This window comes from Astatotilapia calliptera, chromosome 14 (assembly GCF_964374335.1).
Source record: "Astatotilapia calliptera chromosome 14, fAstCal68.1, whole genome shotgun sequence".
NCBI lineage: Eukaryota > Metazoa > Chordata > Actinopteri > Cichliformes > Cichlidae > Astatotilapia > Astatotilapia calliptera.
The window spans coordinates 32,073,515-32,094,447 of record NC_137435.1 but is presented as its reverse complement, the minus strand read 5'-3'; the positions used below and the strand labels follow the sequence as shown (position 1 = coordinate 32,094,447).

Sequence of the window (20,933 nt, the reverse complement as noted above, 5' to 3'; positions counted from 1 at the left end):
GAAGTGCTCGGCCTATTTTTTTGCTCAAATGAAAAAGAAAGAGGAAAAAGGGAAGGGAAATCGGTTACTGGACGGGATAATATTTTGAAGATGGTAGAGGAGTACTACAGTTCATTGTTTGGTGTGGAAGAAGTAGATAGAGGGGCTCAAGAAATGGTTTTAGGTTTTCTGAAAGAGAGGTTACCAGAGGACGCAAGGAAGCTTTTGGAAAGGAGCATAACAAACCACGAACTATACGAGGCGATAAAGACAATGAAGAATAACAAGGTACCTGGGATAGATGGACTCACAAAGGAGTTTTACATCACCTTTTGGGATCTCATCGGAGACCACTTGTTGGAGGTATTTGAAGAAATGTGTGAAACGGGTAGAATGCCAAAGAGTATGAGGACGGGTGTGATAAGTTTTCTACATAAGAAAGGCTCACCTGCTGTGCTTTCAAATTATAGGCCTCTTTCAATGGTCTGCGTGGACTACAAAATTTTGAGTCGAACTCTAGCAAGACGCCTGGCCCGAGTCTTGCCTGCTATTATTAATGCAGACCAGACATGCGGGGTAAAGGGCAGGCAGATTGGTTGGAACTTACAATTACATAGAGATGTGCTTACATACATCGAAGAGAGGAACTTGACAACAATATGCGTAACACTTGATCAGGAAAAAGCTTTTGATAGGGTCAATCATGATTTCTTATGGAGGGTGATGAGAAATTTTGATATAGGAGGTAAATTTTTGAATTGGATAAGTATGATGTATACTGACATAATCTGCAAGATAAAGATAAATGGACACTTAACAGAGGAAGTACAACAAACGAGAGGGCTACGGCAGGGTTGCCCCCTGTCCGCCCTACTCTATGTTATATATGTAGAACCTTTAGCATGTGCAATAAGAGGAAACGAGAAAATTAGAGGAGTGCCCTTGCCAGGGGGGAGGTGTTGAAGATCTCCCAGTACGCTGACGACACAGTTCTTTACTTGGAAGATGATGGAAGTGTGAGGGAGATGATACGAACAATACAGACCTTTGAGAGCGCTGCGGGGTCAAAGGTCAATGAGGAGAAATCAAAATATACATTTTTGGGACGATGGGCAGGTAGGAGACAGACGCTTTGCGGGCTTTCTTTGTGTGAAGGGTCCATGCAGGTCCTGGGCATTGATTTTGGAAATCCAGCAAATTACAACTGGGATTTGAAGATAGCGAAGATCTTAAAGAAATTGGGGATGTGGTCAAAAAGAAAGCTCACTATAACTGGCAAAGTTTTGGCCGTAAAAGCTGACATCTTACCTGCCCTACTCCATTTGGCATATGTCTTTCCAATGCCACAGACTCATAGGAAGGTGCTAACACGGGGAATTTTTAAATTAATATGGGGGGGGGGGTATGAATATGTAAAAGAACAACTATGTATCAGACAATATCAAAAGGTGGGAGGGATGTCCAATACATCCCTTTGAAATTGGATGTGATGTATTACAGTAACATATGTGCTCCTCTCCAGTCACCCCTTTCCTGTCAAAGTGGAACTCTGGAGCAGAGCAGGCGGGGCCTGAGATCTGCCCCTTCAGCCAAGCAAACAGGGCCTACCGTGACGCCGGAAGCCGGGACGAGGAGTCACTGCGGCTTCCTGCGAGGCCAAAGAAACACACACTCTGGCTTCTCTTCAAAACGTACAAGTCTTTCGCCTTTTATTAAAGACTTCCGTGGAGAGTGAGGCTAAGGAGTTGCACCTATTTTTGGCAGGGTCTGCCGTCTGGCTGGCCCCTCTCCTCGTTGTTCAAAAGAAGAAATAGAAGAAAGCGCGTGTAGCAGATTTCAAATGGTTGACTGCGTTGTGACGACAGACTGGCTGGAAACTGGATTTATTTCTAAAAGACAAAGTGCAGCAGCAAAATCAGTGTCACACAGCAACAGCAGGCCTCTCCTCATCCCAGTGTGGAGTCCATGCAGCTCTGCTTACAATATATAAAAGAAAATACAATCTATCAAAACAACGATTCTCCCAACAGCCACTTTAAAGTCAAATGTTATAGTGGGGTCAAACAGAGACAAATATGAAGCCACTAATAATAACTTGTAATATTTAAATCCCCACTAAGATGGATCAATTACACAATACATATTCAAACAACTTTAACTTTTCTCAACATGGCTGAAAATACTATGCAGTGTGCAGCCTCAGGTGATGAACTCATTATACACATAAAACATAACCTATACATTTACACATACCTAGAAGACAAAGTGCAGCAGCAAAATCAGTGTCACACAGCAACAGCAGGCCTCTCCTCATCCCTGTTTAGCACAAGTAAGGACCACATAAACGGATGGTGTAACAGATAAAACGCAGTTCCAATTACTATTTTTCTCGTTCAAAGCAATCAAAAACACTTTGGGAGCTTTTAGCCATGAGAACTAATAGTTAGCAAAGAAAAATACACCAAATTTAAATGTATAATTTAGTACAGGGAGAGGAGCTACAGAAAGTGTGCCTCACCAGTGTGGAGTCCATGCAGCTCTGGCTGGGAAACCCCACACACGCAACATGTTTACAAGTGGCGTCACACTGATTAATGCCCCACTTCAACAGTGACACGTGGAACCTTAGTTTTACATAAATTAAATTTACACAATAAAAAATAAATCAACTATATACAATACAGTTTTGAGAATGTTCACACTCAGTATATCTCAGCTACACGCACAGTTCCAGGAAGCTCCGCAGGCCTCTGAGGTACTGTAGGTGGGCGGAGATTTGAAGCGGCTCCCTCCCTGTGAGCCAAGTGAAAGAGCGCACCGTCACAAGCGAGAAGTGTCCCGAGAAGGCGGCTCAGCCAGGAACCTGCGGGAGGCCATCGCTTCTCGGCCTTTTGGCTAAGATCAAGTGTAGTAGCTGTTCTTATCAGTTTAATATCTGATACGCCCCCAATTTGGGGGCAACGTATTAAACGCATTTTTAGAACAGGGAGCCGAATAAGGGGCTCGCTCCGTTCGCTCCACGCATCGACCCGGTATTGCAGCGCCTCCGGGAACGGTGCCCCCTTTGCTGACTTTGTGCAAAAGCAAGAAAGCCAAACAAAGTAAGGTCGGCCAAACCAAGAGCCAGAAAGCAGCCGCAAGCGGCGAAAGTGCAGGGATAGAAGCTCAGAGAAATAAGGAAAAAAACTGGGAAGATAGCGAGGAACTGAATATATTATTAAAGGAACAGGAGGTTTTGTTTCAGGAGAGGGCAAAAACAAGAATGTTTAAATTTATGCAGGAGGAGTATATGCAACAGGAGAAGTGCTCGGCCTATTTTTTTGCTCAAATGAAAAAGAAAGAGGAAAAAGGGAAGGGAAATCGGTTACTGGACGGGATAATATTTTGAAGATGGTAGAGGAGTACTACAGTTCATTGTTTGGTGTGGAAGAAGTAGATAGAGGGGCTCAAGAAATGGTTTTAGGTTTTCTGAAAGAGAGGTTACCAGAGGACGCAAGGAAGCTTTTGGAAAGGAGCATAACAAACCACGAACTATACGAGGCGATAAAGACAATGAAGAATAACAAGGTACCTGGGATAGATGGACTCACAAAGGAGTTTTACATCACCTTTTGGGATCTCATCGGAGACCACTTGTTGGAGGTATTTGAAGAAATGTGTGAAACGGGTAGAATGCCAAAGAGTATGAGGACGGGTGTGATAAGTTTTCTACATAAGAAAGGCTCACCTGCTGTGCTTTCAAATTATAGGCCTCTTTCAATGGTCTGCGTGGACTACAAAATTTTGAGTCGAACTCTAGCAAGACGCCTGGCCCGAGTCTTGCCTGCTATTATTAATGCAGACCAGACATGCGGGGTAAAGGGCAGGCAGATTGGTTGGAACTTACAATTACATAGAGATGTGCTTACATACATCGAAGAGAGGAACTTGACAACAATATGCGTAACACTTGATCAGGAAAAAGCTTTTGATAGGGTCAATCATGATTTCTTATGGAGGGTGATGAGAAATTTTGATATAGGAGGTAAATTTTTGAATTGGATAAGTATGATGTATACTGACATAATCTGCAAGATAAAGATAAATGGACACTTAACAGAGGAAGTACAACAAACGAGAGGGCTACGGCAGGGTTGCCCCCTGTCCGCCCTACTCTATGTTATATATGTAGAACCTTTAGCATGTGCAATAAGAGGAAACGAGAAAATTAGAGGAGTGCCCTTGCCAGGGGGGAGGTGTTGAAGATCTCCCAGTACGCTGACGACACAGTTCTTTACTTGGAAGATGATGGAAGTGTGAGGGAGATGATACGAACAATACAGACCTTTGAGAGCGCTGCGGGGTCAAAGGTCAATGAGGAGAAATCAAAATATACATTTTTGGGACGATGGGCAGGTAGGAGACAGACGCTTTGCGGGCTTTCTTTGTGTGAAGGGTCCATGCAGGTCCTGGGCATTGATTTTGGAAATCCAGCAAATTACAACTGGGATTTGAAGATAGCGAAGATCTTAAAGAAATTGGGGATGTGGTCAAAAAGAAAGCTCACTATAACTGGCAAAGTTTTGGCCGTAAAAGCTGACATCTTACCTGCCCTACTCCATTTGGCATATGTCTTTCCAATGCCACAGACTCATAGGAAGGTGCTAACACGGGGAATTTTTAAATTAATATGGGGGGGGGGGGGGGGGGGGGGGTATGAATATGTAAAAGAACAACTATGTATCAGACAATATCAAAAGGTGGGAGGGATGTCCAATACATCCCTTTGAAATTGGATGTGATGTATTACAGTAACATATGTGCTCCTCTCCAGTCACCCCTTTCCTGTCAAAGTGGAACTCTGGAGCAGAGCAGGCGGGGCCTGAGATCTGCCCCTTCAGCCAAGCAAACAGGGCCTACCGTGACGCCGGAAGCCGGGACGAGGAGTCACTGCGGCTTCCTGCGAGGCCAAAGAAACACACACTCTGGCTTCTCTTCAAAACGTACAAGTCTTTCGCCTTTTACTAAAGACTTCCGTGGAGAGTGAGGCTAAGGAGTTGCACCTATTTTTGGCAGGGTCTGCCGTCTGGCTGGCCCCTCTCCTCGTTGTTCAAAAGAAGAAATAGAAGAAAGCGCGTGTAGCAGATTTCAAATGGTTGACTGCGTTGTGACGACAGACTGGCTGGAAACTGGATTTATTTCTAAAAGACAAAGTGCAGCAGCAAAATCAGTGTCACACAGCAACAGCAGGCCTCTCCTCATCCCAGTGTGGAGTCCATGCAGCTCTGCTTACAATATATAAAAGAAAATACAATCTATCAAAACAACGATTCTCCCAACAGCCACTTTAAAGTCAAATGTTATAGTGGGGTCAAACAGAGACAAATATGAAGCCACTAATAATAACTTGTAATATTTAAATCCCCACTAAGATGGATCAATTACACAATACATATTCAAACAACTTTAACTTTTCTCAACATGGCTGAAAATACTATGCAGTGTGCAGCCTCAGGTGATGAACTCATTATACACATAAAACATAACCTATACATTTACACATACCTAGAAGACAAAGTGCAGCAGCAAAATCAGTGTCACACAGCAACAGCAGGCCTCTCCTCATCCCTGTTTAGCACAAGTAAGGACCACATAAACGGATGGTGTAACAGATAAAACGCAGTTCCAATTACTATTTTTCTCGTTCAAAGCAATCAAAAACACTTTGGGAGCTTTTAGCCATGAGAACTAATAGTTAGCAAAGAAAAATACACCAAATTTAAATGTATAATTTAGTACAGGGAGAGGAGCTACAGAAAGTGTGCCTCACCAGTGTGGAGTCCATGCAGCTCTGGCTGGGAAACCCCACACACGCAACATGTTTACAAGTGGCGTCACACTGATTAATGCCCCACTTCAACAGTGACACGTGGAACCTTAGTTTTACATAAATTAAATTTACACAATAAAAAATAAATCAACTATATACAATACAGTTTTGAGAATGTTCACACTCAGTATATCTCAGCTACACGCACAGTTCCAGGAAGCTCCGCAGGCCTCTGAGGTACTGTAGGTGGGCGGAGATTTGAAGCGGCTCCCTCCCTGTGAGCCAAGTGAAAGAGCGCACCGTCACAAGCGAGAAGTGTCCCGAGAAGGCGGCTCAGCCAGGAACCTGCGGGAGGCCATCGCTTCTCGGCCTTTTGGCTAAGATCAAGTGTAGTAGCTGTTCTTATCAGTTTAATATCTGATACGCCCCCAATTTGGGGGCAACGTATTAAACGCATTTTTAGAACAGGGAGCCGAATAAGGGGCTCGCTCCGTTCGCTCCACGCATCGACCCGGTATTGCAGCGCCTCCGGGAACGGTGCCCCCTTTGCTGACTTTGTGCAAAAGCAAGAAAGCCAAACAAAGTAAGGTCGGCCAAACCAAGAGCCAGAAAGCAGCCGCAAGCGGCGAAAGTGCAGGGATAGAAGCTCAGAGAAATAAGGAAAAAAACTGGGAAGATAGCGAGGAACTGAATATATTATTAAAGGAACAGGAGGTTTTGTTTCAGGAGAGGGCAAAAACAAGAATGTTTAAATTTATGCAGGAGGAGTATATGCAACAGGAGAAGTGCTCGGCCTATTTTTTTGCTCAAATGAAAAAGAAAGAGGAAAAAGGGAAGGGAAATCGGTTACTGGACGGGATAATATTTTGAAGATGGTAGAGGAGTACTACAGTTCATTGTTTGGTGTGGAAGAAGTAGATAGAGGGGCTCAAGAAATGGTTTTAGGTTTTCTGAAAGAGAGGTTACCAGAGGACGCAAGGAAGCTTTTGGAAAGGAGCATAACAAACCACGAACTATACGAGGCGATAAAGACAATGAAGAATAACAAGGTACCTGGGATAGATGGACTCACAAAGGAGTTTTACATCACCTTTTGGGATCTCATCGGAGACCACTTGTTGGAGGTATTTGAAGAAATGTGTGAAACGGGTAGAATGCCAAAGAGTATGAGGACGGGTGTGATAAGTTTTCTACATAAGAAAGGCTCACCTGCTGTGCTTTCAAATTATAGGCCTCTTTCAATGGTCTGCGTGGACTACAAAATTTTGAGTCGAACTCTAGCAAGACGCCTGGCCCGAGTCTTGCCTGCTATTATTAATGCAGACCAGACATGCGGGGTAAAGGGCAGGCAGATTGGTTGGAACTTACAATTACATAGAGATGTGCTTACATACATCGAAGAGAGGAACTTGACAACAATATGCGTAACACTTGATCAGGAAAAAGCTTTTGATAGGGTCAATCATGATTTCTTATGGAGGGTGATGAGAAATTTTGATATAGGAGGTAAATTTTTGAATTGGATAAGTATGATGTATACTGACATAATCTGCAAGATAAAGATAAATGGACACTTAACAGAGGAAGTACAACAAACGAGAGGGCTACGGCAGGGTTGCCCCCTGTCCGCCCTACTCTATGTTATATATGTAGAACCTTTAGCATGTGCAATAAGAGGAAACGAGAAAATTAGAGGAGTGCCCTTGCCAGGGGGGAGGTGTTGAAGATCTCCCAGTACGCTGACGACACAGTTCTTTACTTGGAAGATGATGGAAGTGTGAGGGAGATGATACGAACAATACAGACCTTTGAGAGCGCTGCGGGGTCAAAGGTCAATGAGGAGAAATCAAAATATACATTTTTGGGACGATGGGCAGGTAGGAGACAGACGCTTTGCGGGCTTTCTTTGTGTGAAGGGTCCATGCAGGTCCTGGGCATTGATTTTGGAAATCCAGCAAATTACAACTGGGATTTGAAGATAGCGAAGATCTTAAAGAAATTGGGGATGTGGTCAAAAAGAAAGCTCACTATAACTGGCAAAGTTTTGGCCGTAAAAGCTGACATCTTACCTGCCCTACTCCATTTGGCATATGTCTTTCCAATGCCACAGACTCATAGGAAGGTGCTAACACGGGGAATTTTTAAATTAATATGGGGGGGGGGTATGAATATGTAAAAGAACAACTATGTATCAGACAATATCAAAAGGTGGGAGGGATGTCCAATACATCCCTTTGAAATTGGATGTGATGTATTACAGTAACATATGTGCTCCTCTCCAGTCACCCCTTTCCTGTCAAAGTGGAACTCTGGAGCAGAGCAGGCGGGGCCTGAGATCTGCCCCTTCAGCCAAGCAAACAGGGCCTACCGTGACGCCGGAAGCCGGGACGAGGAGTCACTGCGGCTTCCTGCGAGGCCAAAGAAACACACACTCTGGCTTCTCTTCAAAACGTACAAGTCTTTCGCCTTTTACTAAAGACTTCCGTGGAGAGTGAGGCTAAGGAGTTGCACCTATTTTTGGCAGGGTCTGCCGTCTGGCTGGCCCCTCTCCTCGTTGTTCAAAAGAAGAAATAGAAGAAAGCGCGTGTAGCAGATTTCAAATGGTTGACTGCGTTGTGACGACAGACTGGCTGGAAACTGGATTTATTTCTAAAAGACAAAGTGCAGCAGCAAAATCAGTGTCACACAGCAACAGCAGGCCTCTCCTCATCCCAGTGTGGAGTCCATGCAGCTCTGCTTACAATATATAAAAGAAAATACAATCTATCAAAACAACGATTCTCCCAACAGCCACTTTAAAGTCAAATGTTATAGTGGGGTCAAACAGAGACAAATATGAAGCCACTAATAATAACTTGTAATATTTAAATCCCCACTAAGATGGATCAATTACACAATACATATTCAAACAACTTTAACTTTTCTCAACATGGCTGAAAATACTATGCAGTGTGCAGCCTCAGGTGATGAACTCATTATACACATAAAACATAACCTATACATTTACACATACCTAGAAGACAAAGTGCAGCAGCAAAATCAGTGTCACACAGCAACAGCAGGCCTCTCCTCATCCCTGTTTAGCACAAGTAAGGACCACATAAACGGATGGTGTAACAGATAAAACGCAGTTCCAATTACTATTTTTCTCGTTCAAAGCAATCAAAAACACTTTGGGAGCTTTTAGCCATGAGAACTAATAGTTAGCAAAGAAAAATACACCAAATTTAAATGTATAATTTAGTACAGGGAGAGGAGCTACAGAAAGTGTGCCTCACCAGTGTGGAGTCCATGCAGCTCTGGCTGGGAAACCCCACACACGCAACATGTTTACAAGTGGCGTCACACTGATTAATGCCCCACTTCAACAGTGACACGTGGAACCTTAGTTTTACATAAATTAAATTTACACAATAAAAAATAAATCAACTATATACAATACAGTTTTGAGAATGTTCACACTCAGTATATCTCAGCTACACGCACAGTTCCAGGAAGCTCCGCAGGCCTCTGAGGTACTGTAGGTGGGCGGAGATTTGAAGCGGCTCCCTCCCTGTGAGCCAAGTGAAAGAGCGCACCGTCACAAGCGAGAAGTGTCCCGAGAAGGCGGCTCAGCCAGGAACCTGCGGGAGGCCATCGCTTCTCGGCCTTTTGGCTAAGATCAAGTGTAGTAGCTGTTCTTATCAGTTTAATATCTGATACGCCCCCGATTTGGGGGCAACGTATTAAACGCATTTTTAGAACAGGGAGCCGAATAAGGGGCTCGCTCCGTTCGCTCCACGCATCGACCCGGTATTGCAGCGCCTCCGGGAACGGTGCCCCCTTTGCTGACTTTGTGCAAAAGCAAGAAAGCCAAACAAAGTAAGGTCGGCCAAACCAAGAGCCAGAAAGCAGCCGCAAGCGGCGAAAGTGCAGGGATAGAAGCTCAGAGAAATAAGGAAAAAAACTGGGAAGATAGCGAGGAACTGAATATATTATTAAAGGAACAGGAGGTTTTGTTTCAGGAGAGGGCAAAAACAAGAATGTTTAAATTTATGCAGGAGGAGTATATGCAACAGGAGAAGTGCTCGGCCTATTTTTTTGCTCAAATGAAAAAGAAAGAGGAAAAAGGGAAGGGAAATCGGTTACTGGACGGGATAATATTTTGAAGATGGTAGAGGAGTACTACAGTTCATTGTTTGGTGTGGAAGAAGTAGATAGAGGGGCTCAAGAAATGGTTTTAGGTTTTCTGAAAGAGAGGTTACCAGAGGACGCAAGGAAGCTTTTGGAAAGGAGCATAACAAACCACGAACTATACGAGGCGATAAAGACAATGAAGAATAACAAGGTACCTGGGATAGATGGACTCACAAAGGAGTTTTACATCACCTTTTGGGATCTCATCGGAGACCACTTGTTGGAGGTATTTGAAGAAATGTGTGAAACGGGTAGAATGCCAAAGAGTATGAGGACGGGTGTGATAAGTTTTCTACATAAGAAAGGCTCACCTGCTGTGCTTTCAAATTATAGGCCTCTTTCAATGGTCTGCGTGGACTACAAAATTTTGAGTCGAACTCTAGCAAGACGCCTGGCCCGAGTCTTGCCTGCTATTATTAATGCAGACCAGACATGCGGGGTAAAGGGCAGGCAGATTGGTTGGAACTTACAATTACATAGAGATGTGCTTACATACATCGAAGAGAGGAACTTGACAACAATATGCGTAACACTTGATCAGGAAAAAGCTTTTGATAGGGTCAATCATGATTTCTTATGGAGGGTGATGAGAAATTTTGATATAGGAGGTAAATTTTTGAATTGGATAAGTATGATGTATACTGACATAATCTGCAAGATAAAGATAAATGGACACTTAACAGAGGAAGTACAACAAACGAGAGGGCTACGGCAGGGTTGCCCCCTGTCCGCCCTACTCTATGTTATATATGTAGAACCTTTAGCATGTGCAATAAGAGGAAACGAGAAAATTAGAGGAGTGCCCTTGCCAGGGGGGAGGTGTTGAAGATCTCCCAGTACGCTGACGACACAGTTCTTTACTTGGAAGATGATGGAAGTGTGAGGGAGATGATACGAACAATACAGACCTTTGAGAGCGCTGCGGGGTCAAAGGTCAATGAGGAGAAATCAAAATATACATTTTTGGGACGATGGGCAGGTAGGAGACAGACGCTTTGCGGGCTTTCTTTGTGTGAAGGGTCCATGCAGGTCCTGGGCATTGATTTTGGAAATCCAGCAAATTACAACTGGGATTTGAAGATAGCGAAGATCTTAAAGAAATTGGGGATGTGGTCAAAAAGAAAGCTCACTATAACTGGCAAAGTTTTGGCCGTAAAAGCTGACATCTTACCTGCCCTACTCCATTTGGCATATGTCTTTCCAATGCCACAGACTCATAGGAAGGTGCTAACACGGGGAATTTTTAAATTAATATGGGGGGGGGGGGGGGGGGGGTATGAATATGTAAAAGAACAACTATATATCAGACAATATCAAAAGGTGGGAGGGATGTCCAATACATCCCTTTGAAATTGGATGTGATGTATTACAGTAACATATGTGCTCCTCTCCAGTCACCCCTTTCCTGTCAAAGTGGAACTCTGGAGCAGAGCAGGCGGGGCCTGAGATCTGCCCCTTCAGCCAAGCAAACAGGGCCTACCGTGACGCCGGAAGCCGGGACGAGGAGTCACTGCGGCTTCCTGCGAGGCCAAAGAAACACACACTCTGGCTTCTCTTCAAAACGTACAAGTCTTTCGCCTTTTACTAAAGACTTCCGTGGAGAGTGAGCATAGGAGTTGCACCTATTTTTGGCAGGGTCTGCCGTCTGGCTGGCCCCTCTCCTCGTTGTTCAAAAGAAGAAATAGAAGAAAGCGCGTGTAGCAGATTTCAAATGGTTGACTGCGTTGTGACGACAGACTGGCTGGAAACTGGATTTATTTCTAAAAGACAAAGTGCAGCAGCAAAATCAGTGTCACACAGCAACAGCAGGCCTCTCCTCATCCCAGTGTGGAGTCCATGCAGCTCTGCTTACAATATATAAAAGAAAATACAATCTATCAAAACAACGATTCTCCCAACAGCCACTTTAAAGTCAAATGTTATAGTGGGGTCAAACAGAGACAAATATGAAGCCACTAATAATAACTTGTAATATTTAAATCCCCACTAAGATGGATCAATTACACAATACATATTCAAACAACTTTAACTTTTCTCAACATGGCTGAAAATACTATGCAGTGTGCAGCCTCAGGTGATGAACTCATTATACACATAAAACATAACCTATACATTTACACATACCTAGAAGACAAAGTGCAGCAGCAAAATCAGTGTCACACAGCAACAGCAGGCCTCTCCTCATCCCTGTTTAGCACAAGTAAGGACCACATAAACGGATGGTGTAACAGATAAAACGCAGTTCCAATTACTATTTTTCTCGTTCAAAGCAATCAAAAACACTTTGGGAGCTTTTAGCCATGAGAACTAATAGTTAGCAAAGAAAAATACACCAAATTTAAATGTATAATTTAGTACAGGGAGAGGAGCTACAGAAAGTGTGCCTCACCAGTGTGGAGTCCATGCAGCTCTGGCTGGGAAACCCCATGTTTACAAGTGGCGTCACACTGATTAATGCCCCACTTCAACAGTGACACGTGGAACCTTAGTTTTACATAAATTAAATTTACACAATAAAAAATAAATCAACTATATACAATACAGTTTTGAGAATGTTCACACTCAGTATATCTCAGCTACACGCACAGTTCCAGGAAGCTCCGCAGGCCTCTGACGTACTGTAGGTGGGCGGAGATTTGAAGCGGCTCCCTCCCTGTGAGCCAAGTGAAAGAGCGCACCGTCACAAGCGAGAAGTGTCCCGAGAAGGCGGCTCAGCCAGGAACCTGCGGGAGGCCATCGCTTCTCGGCCTTTTGGCTAAGATCAAGTGTAGTAGGATTTGGAGATAGAAGGGATGGAATACGGGAAGGGATATTGGAAATTAAATAATGAGGTGTTAAAGGAAAAAGATTATAGGGATAAATTTTTAGAGATCTTCCCTTTATGGGTGAAAGTAAAAGAACTTTATGGAAAAAAAGGGGATTGGTGGGAGGATGTAAAATGCAAGATAAAAAAATTTACGATAGAATATTGTATAGATAGATCTAAACGTAGAAAAGAAGAATTTAATATGTTACAAAAAGAGATAGAACATATTTATGTTATACAAAAGGAGGGGAAGGAAAAAAATGTAGATTTGAAAACTGAAGACTTAAAGGTGAGGCAAGAAGAGTTATTAGAGAGGAAGGCAAGAGCAGAAACATATAAATTAAAACAGAAAGAGTATGAGGAAGATGAAAGGTGTTCCGCATATTTTTTTAAAAAGATGAAAAGTAGGGATAAAAGGGGGGTTATAGAGAAATTGGAAAAGGATGGGAAGGAGATTATAGGGAGGGAAGGCATGTTGGGGGTAGTAAAAGAATATTACGAGGATTTATTTAGAAAAGAAAAAGTAGGGACAGAAAAAAGAGATGTTCTTTTGGGGTCATTAAAGAGGAGATTAGTAGAGGAAGATAGGGAGTTTCTGGAAAGGGAAATAACGATGGAAGAGGCATATAAGGTGGTAAAGGGAATGAAGGTAAATAGGGTACCAGGAATAGATGGATTAACGAAAGAATTTTATGAGGTATTTTGGGGAGTGATAGGGTCACATTTGTTGGAGGTCTTTAAAGAAATATTAGAGGGGGAAGAGATGGCGGAGAGTATGAGGACGGGTGTGATTTCGTTATTATTTAAGAAAGGGAATCCTCATTTACTTGATAATTATAGACCGCTCACTATGTTATGTGTAGATTATAAGATTTTAAGTAAGATAATTGCAAATAGATTGGTAGGGGTAATGTCGGACATAGTGGGAAGTGATCAAACGTGTGGGGTGAAGGGGAGACAAATTTCATGGAATATACAATTACATAGAGACATACTTGCATATGTAAAGGATAGAAAAATGGCGGCAATCTGTGTAAGTTTAGACCAACAAAAGGCATTTGATAGGCTAGATTACGAAATTTTGTGGGAGGTAATGACTAAGATGGGCTTGGGAAAACAATTTATAAGGTGGGTGAGGATCCTTTATAAAGAGATATATTCAAAAATCAAATTGAACGGGTTCCTCACGGAAAAAGTTCATCAAGCGAGGGGGTTGAGACAAGGGTGCCCGTTATCGGTGGTACTCTATGTATTATATGTTGAACCATTGGCTTGTGCGATTCGGGAGAATAAAAGAGTGAGGGGGATAATGATGCCGGGGGGGGAATGTTTGAAAATATCTCAATATGCGGATGATACTATACTATATTTAGCGGACGACGACAGTTTAAGAGAAGTTGTGGAAATATTAAAAATATATGAGGAAGTTACAGGATCAAAAATAAATAAGGAAAAGACAAAATATAAGTACTTGGGGACGTGGGAAGGTAGAAGGGAAAATATTTGTGATTATACTTTGTGTGAAGGTCCTATGGACATTCTAGGAATTTCTTTTGGGAATAAGGAGGGCGATGCTATTTGGAACTGGAAGGGGAAGATGGCAGAGGTGGAAAGGAAATTACGACTATGGAAAATGAGGAAGCTTACAATTACTGGGAAGGTGTTAGTGATAAAGAGTGAGGTGGTGCCGAAATTATTGTATCTAGGCTATGTGTTCCCGATGCCACAAGTATTTAGAGCACAAATAATGAGGGGAATATTTAACTTTATATGGGGAGGTTACGAGTACGTAAAGAGAGTACAAATGTATCAGGAGGTTGCCGATGGGGGAAAAGGGGTACCGAACATTCCGTTAAAGTTAGATACGATTTTTTATGCAAATGTGTGTACGCTGTTAAAGAAGCCATATATTCATAAATGTCAGATATTGTTATGGTTCTGGTTAGCTATTCCATACCGGTTTTTAATTGGGTGGGAAAATCAGGGGCCGAAGGCAGAGACAAGACCAGAATACTTTCAGAGGATGGTTAAGTGGGGAAAGAGACATATAGAGTGCAGGGAGGTGGATACAATACAAAATCATAAACTTCTGTATAAAAAACTGGTGAGGAATGCTAACTACAACCAGGGGATAGTGAGTTCGGAAGTTTGGGAATACGCACAGGATAAGAGTTATAAGAATGTTTTGAAAGATTTTAATTGGATGCACCTACATAGGAAATTACCTGTAAGGACTACGATGTATGCACATAATTTGGGGAAGTTAAAAGAATGTCCGAGGGATAATTGCACAGAGGAAGAAACGATTGAACACGTCCTATGGGGGTGCAAATATGCAAAAAAGGTATGGGCTGGAATGAAGAGGAGGTATAAGGGACTAGAGGCTTTGACATATGAGGAAATAACTTATCTTAGGCCTAAGGATAAAAAGAAGGAGGAAAATAAAATACGTTGTATGTTGTTATCAATTACAAAACTTAAGATATGGAGGGCAAGACAGGGGTATATAAAGGGGGGGTATGAATGGAAAGAGATGGGAACAATAAAGGATATAGAGAGGGAATTTGAGGGGATATATCGGCATGAATTACAAAGATGGGGAATAGACACGATTAAGGACAGGTGGAAGGATTATTATGAATGATGTAAAAGATGTTTTTGTGAAATATGAAAAGTATTCAATGGAATGTTGAGCAAATGGAAATGTAAGATGGTGTTGTAAGTAAAAATAAAAAAGAAAAAAAAAAAATCTGTTCTTATCAGTTACAAGGCGAGAAGCAATGCAGGATGGCGGCGGCGTCGGCCAATTTTCATGAGAGAAATACATGGATGCAAGGTACAAGAAATACTTTGAGATTCGAGTTGATGGAGAAAGAGGACGAGATTCATGACAGAATTAACTTCGGACGAAGGATCCTTTACGAGGCTTTAAAGATAAAGCCTGAGGAAATCTACTGCCTCCAGCAGAGTACGGCAAGTAAACATTATGATGTAACCTTTTGCACGGGAGAATGTGCGGAGGAGGTGAGAAGGAGATTTCACGGAGAAGAAAACGAAGAACTAAAGAAATATACGGTAACTCCTTTGTACAGAAATGATTATAGGATTTTAACGATCCATATGTATAACCCTTGGGTTTCGGAAGAGACAATTAAGTACTTCTTAGGAAGGTACGTCACAGTACTACCAGGAGTGCGCAAAATAAAGGATGGCTTAGGACTATGGACCGGAAAAAGACAATTCCGAGTCAAATTAAATGTGGATACGTCTACCGAGGACGGATATTGCCATCCACCCGCGGTATTCTCCATAGGAGCAGATAGGGGTTTCCTAGTGTATGCTGGGCAGCCCCAAGCGTGCAGAAAATGTGGCAGTACCGGACATAATGCGGACAGGTGTGAACAAATGAGGTGCAGGAGTTGCGGGAAGATAGGCCACATAACTAAAGACTGTAAGGAACCTAGAAAATGTCATTTGTGCGATTCAGAGACCCATATGGCAAGAGATTGTACTAGGCCAAGGTCATATTCTGAAGCGGCAGGAAATGAACATTACAGAAAATCGGATGCAGAAGCTGATATCAGAAAAAGAACACAGGAGGCGTCAACGGCTGCCGAAGATCACCTTAACGAGGAGAGAGCTGGGAGCAAGGAAGGTGGAGTAGAGCAGAGGAATAAGGAGGAAGAAACATTACGTGAATCGGACGCCGAGAGAGAGAAACAAGCGGAGGACGGACAGGTGTGGGCAGTAGTAGCGAAGCCGCGGAGAAAATCAGCAAAGAGGCGGAGAAAGGTGAGCTCAGGTGCTTCTCCAGAAGAGACAAAAACGGAAAATAAAGAGGATAGGGAGGAACGGATCGAGCAGGTGGAAAATACGGAGGGACATGTTTTGAGGGGTACACAGACTGAATGCATGCATACCCCCTTAAGCGACTTCACTAGTGATGGGGATACGGGGGAAGAGGCTGAAAGCGAAGAAAAATCGGAAGATTCCTTTATTAAGAACTTATTGGCGCAGGTTAATATGAAGAGTTAAAAATGGGGATACTGAAATAAAACTTCTATGGTTTTGATTTGTTTTTGGTTTTGTTTTTGAGATCCCCTTTTTTTTTGTTTTCCTTTTTTTTTTTGATTTATGTGTTAAGACATGGGAAACTTTCGAATAATAACATTAAATGTAAGGGGACTTAGGAATGCTCGGAAAAGAAAAATGGTTTATGAATTTTTGTTGTATTATAATTTTGATGTCTGCTTGTTGCAGGAAGTACATTTAAAAGATGAGGGGGATGTTGACCTCTTTACGAAGGAATGGAGAGGAGGTGAATCGGTCTGGAGTATAGGGGGAGTACATGGGACTGGGGTAGGAGTGTTATGTGGGAATAAAAGTATACGAATAAAGGACAGTTATACTTTAATACAGGGAAGGGTTATGGTTGTAGATGTGGAAAAAAGTGGGACACAAAACCGTATAATAAATGTGTATGCATATGTGGATCCCAAATTAAGAAGAGAACTTCTTTCAAAAATGGACACTTGTTTTATGACAAAGAAAAATATTTTTGTGGGAGGGGATTTCAACTGTTCACTGGAGAAAATAAAAACTTCGCTCCCTTTTAAGACCTTTATAAAAAAATACGGTTTAATAGATGTAATGGCCACACTACAAGGGAAAAGAGTGGGGTACACATGGAAGAACACAAGAGGGATGGAAAGTAGATTAGATTACATCTTGATAGAGAAAAAGTGTAAAATAAAACAAGGGAAAATAATACCGGCTTTGTTCACAGATCATCAAATGATAGTGGTGGATTTGGAGATAGAAGGAATAGATTATGGAAAAGGATACTGGAAACTGAATAACGAAGTACTTATGGAAAAAGAATATAAGGAAAGGTTTGCAGAGCTCTTCCCTTTATGGGAGGAGATGGAAAGCTTATATATAAATAAACTGCATTGGTGGGAGGATGTAAAAAACAAAATAAAAAAGTTCACGGTGGATTATTGTACGGAAAGGTCCAGCGTAAGGAAAGAGGAATTTCGTATATTGCAAAAAGAAATAGAATATACTTATACACTACAAAATGAAAAAGGAAACAACAAAAACATGGACGAGAAAATGGAAAGTTTAAGATTGAAGCAGGAAGAACTACTTGAAAGGAAGGCAAGGGCTGAAACATATAAGATAAAGCAGGAGGAGTATGAGGAGAACGAGAAATGTTCGGCCTTTTTCTTTAAAAAGATGAAAAGTAAGGAAAAAAAGGGAGTTATAATAAAATTAGAGAAGGATGGGAAAATGATAGAAGGGAAGGAAAATATGCTTAAAACGGCGAAGGAGTATTATGAGGCCTTGTTTAGAAAAGAAAAATTAGAGGGAGAAAAAGGGGATTTTTTCTTAAAGAAAATAAAAAAGAGATTAACGGGAGAAGAAAGCGACAGTTTAGAAGGGGAAGTTACAATAGGGGAGGCATATAAAGTATTAAAAGGAATGAAGGCAAACAAAGTGCCAGGGATAGATGGATTAACAAAGGAATTTTACGAAACTTTTTGGGGAATGGTGGGGAAACATTTGTTGGGAGTTTTTAAGGAAATCATGGAGGGAAAGGAGATGACAGAGAGTATGAAGACGGGTGTGGTTTCTATTCTATTCAAGAAAGGTAACCCACAACAACTTGATAATTATAGACCGTTAACTATGCTATGTGTGGATTATAAGATCCTGAGTAGGATATTGGCAAATAGACTCGCGGGAGTAATGATGCAAATAGTGGAGAAGGATCAGACGTGTGGGGTCAGGGGGAGGCAAATGTCTTGGAACGTGCAACTACACAGAGACATACTCACATACGTTAGAGATAGAAATTTGCCAGCACTATGTGTGAGCCTAGATCAACAAAAGGCCTTTGATAGGGTAGATTATGATTTTTTGTGGAGGGTAATGCAGTATATGGGCTTGGGAGAGAAATTTAAAAAATGGGTAAAAAATTTATACAACGGCATAAGTCTGAAAATAAAAGTAAATGGATTCCTTACAGAAAAAGTGTATCAAACAAAGGGTTTGAGGCAAGGATGTCCATTATCTGTTGTTCTTTATGTACTGTATGTTGAACCTTTGGCTTGCGCAATAAGGGAAAGCCAGAGAGTAAAAGGGATTCCGATGCCGCGGGGGGAAGTTTTAAAGATATCGCAGTATGCGGACGATACAGTATTATATCTGGCAGATGATGATAGTTTAAAGGGTGCGATAGAAATTTTAGATATTTACGAAAAAGCGACTGGATCAAAGATAAATAAAGAGAAGTCGATGTATAAATATTTGGGGACATGGGAGGGTAGAAGAGATAATATCTGTGATTTTACTTTGTGCCAAGGCCCAATGAATATTTTAGGAATCACCTTTGGAAATAAGGAAGGAGATGAGCTTAGCAATTGGAAAAAAAGGTTAAGTGCGGTAGAAAAGAAGCTGGGCCTTTGGAAAGCAAGGAAATTAACAATTACGGGGAAGGTTCTGATTATAAAGAGTGAGGTGGTGCCAAAGTTATTACATCTGGCCTATGTGTTTCCGATGCCTCAGATCTACAGAGCGCAAATAACCAGAGCGATATTTAAATTTATTTGGGGGGGTTATGAGTATGTCAAAAGAACGCAAATGTATCAAGAAATTGAAGATGGTGGGAAAGGGGTACCAAATGTCCCTTTGAAGTTAGACACAATGTTTTATGCAAATGTATGCAAGCTATTGAAACAGAACTATGTCCATAAATGTCAAATATTGTTATGGTTTTGGTTAGCGATTCCATACCGTTTTTTGATAGGGTGGGAAAATAAGGGACCAAAGGCGGAAACTAGACCAAAATATTTTCAGAGGATGCTGGGATGGGGAAAGAAACATGCTGAATGTAAAGAGGTGGATACCGTACTAAACCATAAACTTTTATACAAGAAAATGGTATGGAAAGCTAATTATAACCAGGTACCGGTGAGTCCAGAAGTGTGGAAATGTGCACAGGATAAGACCTTTAAAAATGTTTTGAAGGATTTTAATTGGATGCATTTACACAAAAGGTTACCCGTGAGGATCACCATGTATGCACATAACTTGGGAAAACAGAAAAAGTGTCCGAGGGACAACTGCGTAGAAGAGGAAACAATAGAACACGTACTTTGGGGATGCGAATACGCAAAAAAGGTATGGGAAAGGGTAAAGGGGAAGTATAAAGGTTTGGGCACGGTGACTTATGAAGAGATTACCCTTTTCAGGGCTAACAGCATAGAAAAAGAGAGATATAAAATACGATGTATGTTGTTAACAATTGTAAAAATGAAATTGTGGAAGGCAAGACAGAGTTGTATAATGGGAGGATATAAAGAGGGGGAAATAGGTACGACTAAAGCTGTAGAGAGGGAATTCGAAAAGACATACTGGCATGAACTACAAAAATGGGGAATAGACACGATCAAGGATAGATGGAAAGATTTCCCTTCCTTCTTTACTGCGAAGGCACCTAAAAAGTGGTGGTAGGTAAAGAGTAAGGAAGGGAGAAAGGGAAAAGGAGCAATGAAAAGCAATAAGTTATATGAATATGTTACATGAAAATGATTGGTTTGCGATGAATGAATGTGGGAAAGAAATGAAATGTAAATATGTCTTTGTAATGGAAATGGAAAAAGTTTTTTGAATTGTTGTGGAAAGAAAATAAAAGAAGTAAAAAAAAGCTGTTCTTATCAGTTTAATATCTGATACGCCCCCGATTTGGGGGCAACGTATTAAACGCATTTTTAGAACAGGGAGCCGAATAAGGGGCTCGCTCCGTTCGCTCCACGCATCGACCCGGTATTGCAGCGCCTCCGGGAACGGTGCCCCCTTTACTGACTTTGTGCAAAAGCAAGAAAGCCAAACAAAGTAAGGTCGGCCAAACCAAGAGCCAGAAAGCAGCCGCAAGCGGCGAAAGTGCAGGGATAGAAGCTCAGACAAATAAGGAAAAAAAACTGGGAAGATAGCGAGGAACTGAATATATTATTAAAGGAACAGGAGGTTTTGTTTCAGGAGAGGGCAAAAACAAGAATGTTTAAATTTATGCAGGAGGAGTATATGCAACAGGAGAAGTGCTCGGCCTATTTTTTTGCTCAAATGAAAAAGAAAGAGGAAAAAGGGAAGGGAAATCGG

General features: G+C 41.8%; 7 non-coding genes and 1 pseudogene across 7 annotated transcripts; all 8 read left to right on the top strand.

Annotated features, from left to right (window-relative positions):
* Window positions 1–1,647: 1,647 nt before the first annotated feature.
* Window positions 1,648–1,760, top strand: LOC145420260 (U5 spliceosomal RNA). Its single transcript, XR_013901585.1, has one exon. It is a non-coding gene; the product is annotated as a U5 spliceosomal RNA (small nuclear RNA).
* A 1,094-nt stretch (window positions 1,761–2,854) lies between these two features.
* Window positions 2,855–3,045, top strand: LOC145420249 (U2 spliceosomal RNA). Its single transcript, XR_013901574.1, has one exon. It is a non-coding gene; the product is annotated as a U2 spliceosomal RNA (small nuclear RNA).
* Window positions 3,046–4,938: 1,893 nt separating this feature from the next.
* LOC113037065 (U5 spliceosomal RNA) lies at window positions 4,939–5,051 on the top strand. Its single transcript, XR_003274564.1, has one exon. It is a non-coding gene; the product is annotated as a U5 spliceosomal RNA (small nuclear RNA).
* A 1,094-nt stretch (window positions 5,052–6,145) lies between these two features.
* Window positions 6,146–6,336, top strand: LOC113037050 (U2 spliceosomal RNA). Its single transcript, XR_003274555.2, has one exon. It is a non-coding gene; the product is annotated as a U2 spliceosomal RNA (small nuclear RNA).
* A 1,880-nt stretch (window positions 6,337–8,216) lies between these two features.
* On the top strand, window positions 8,217–8,329 carry LOC145420257 (U5 spliceosomal RNA). Its single transcript, XR_013901581.1, has one exon. It is a non-coding gene; the product is annotated as a U5 spliceosomal RNA (small nuclear RNA).
* Window positions 8,330–9,423: 1,094 nt separating this feature from the next.
* On the top strand, window positions 9,424–9,614 carry LOC145420251 (U2 spliceosomal RNA). The gene has a single exon (XR_013901577.1). It is a non-coding gene; the product is annotated as a U2 spliceosomal RNA (small nuclear RNA).
* A 1,890-nt stretch (window positions 9,615–11,504) lies between these two features.
* LOC145420259 (U5 spliceosomal RNA) lies at window positions 11,505–11,616 on the top strand. The gene has a single exon (XR_013901584.1). It is a non-coding gene; the product is annotated as a U5 spliceosomal RNA (small nuclear RNA).
* An 8,817-nt stretch (window positions 11,617–20,433) lies between these two features.
* LOC113037054 (U2 spliceosomal RNA) lies at window positions 20,434–20,634 on the top strand (annotated as a pseudogene).
* The last annotated feature ends 299 nt before the right edge of the window (window positions 20,635–20,933 follow it).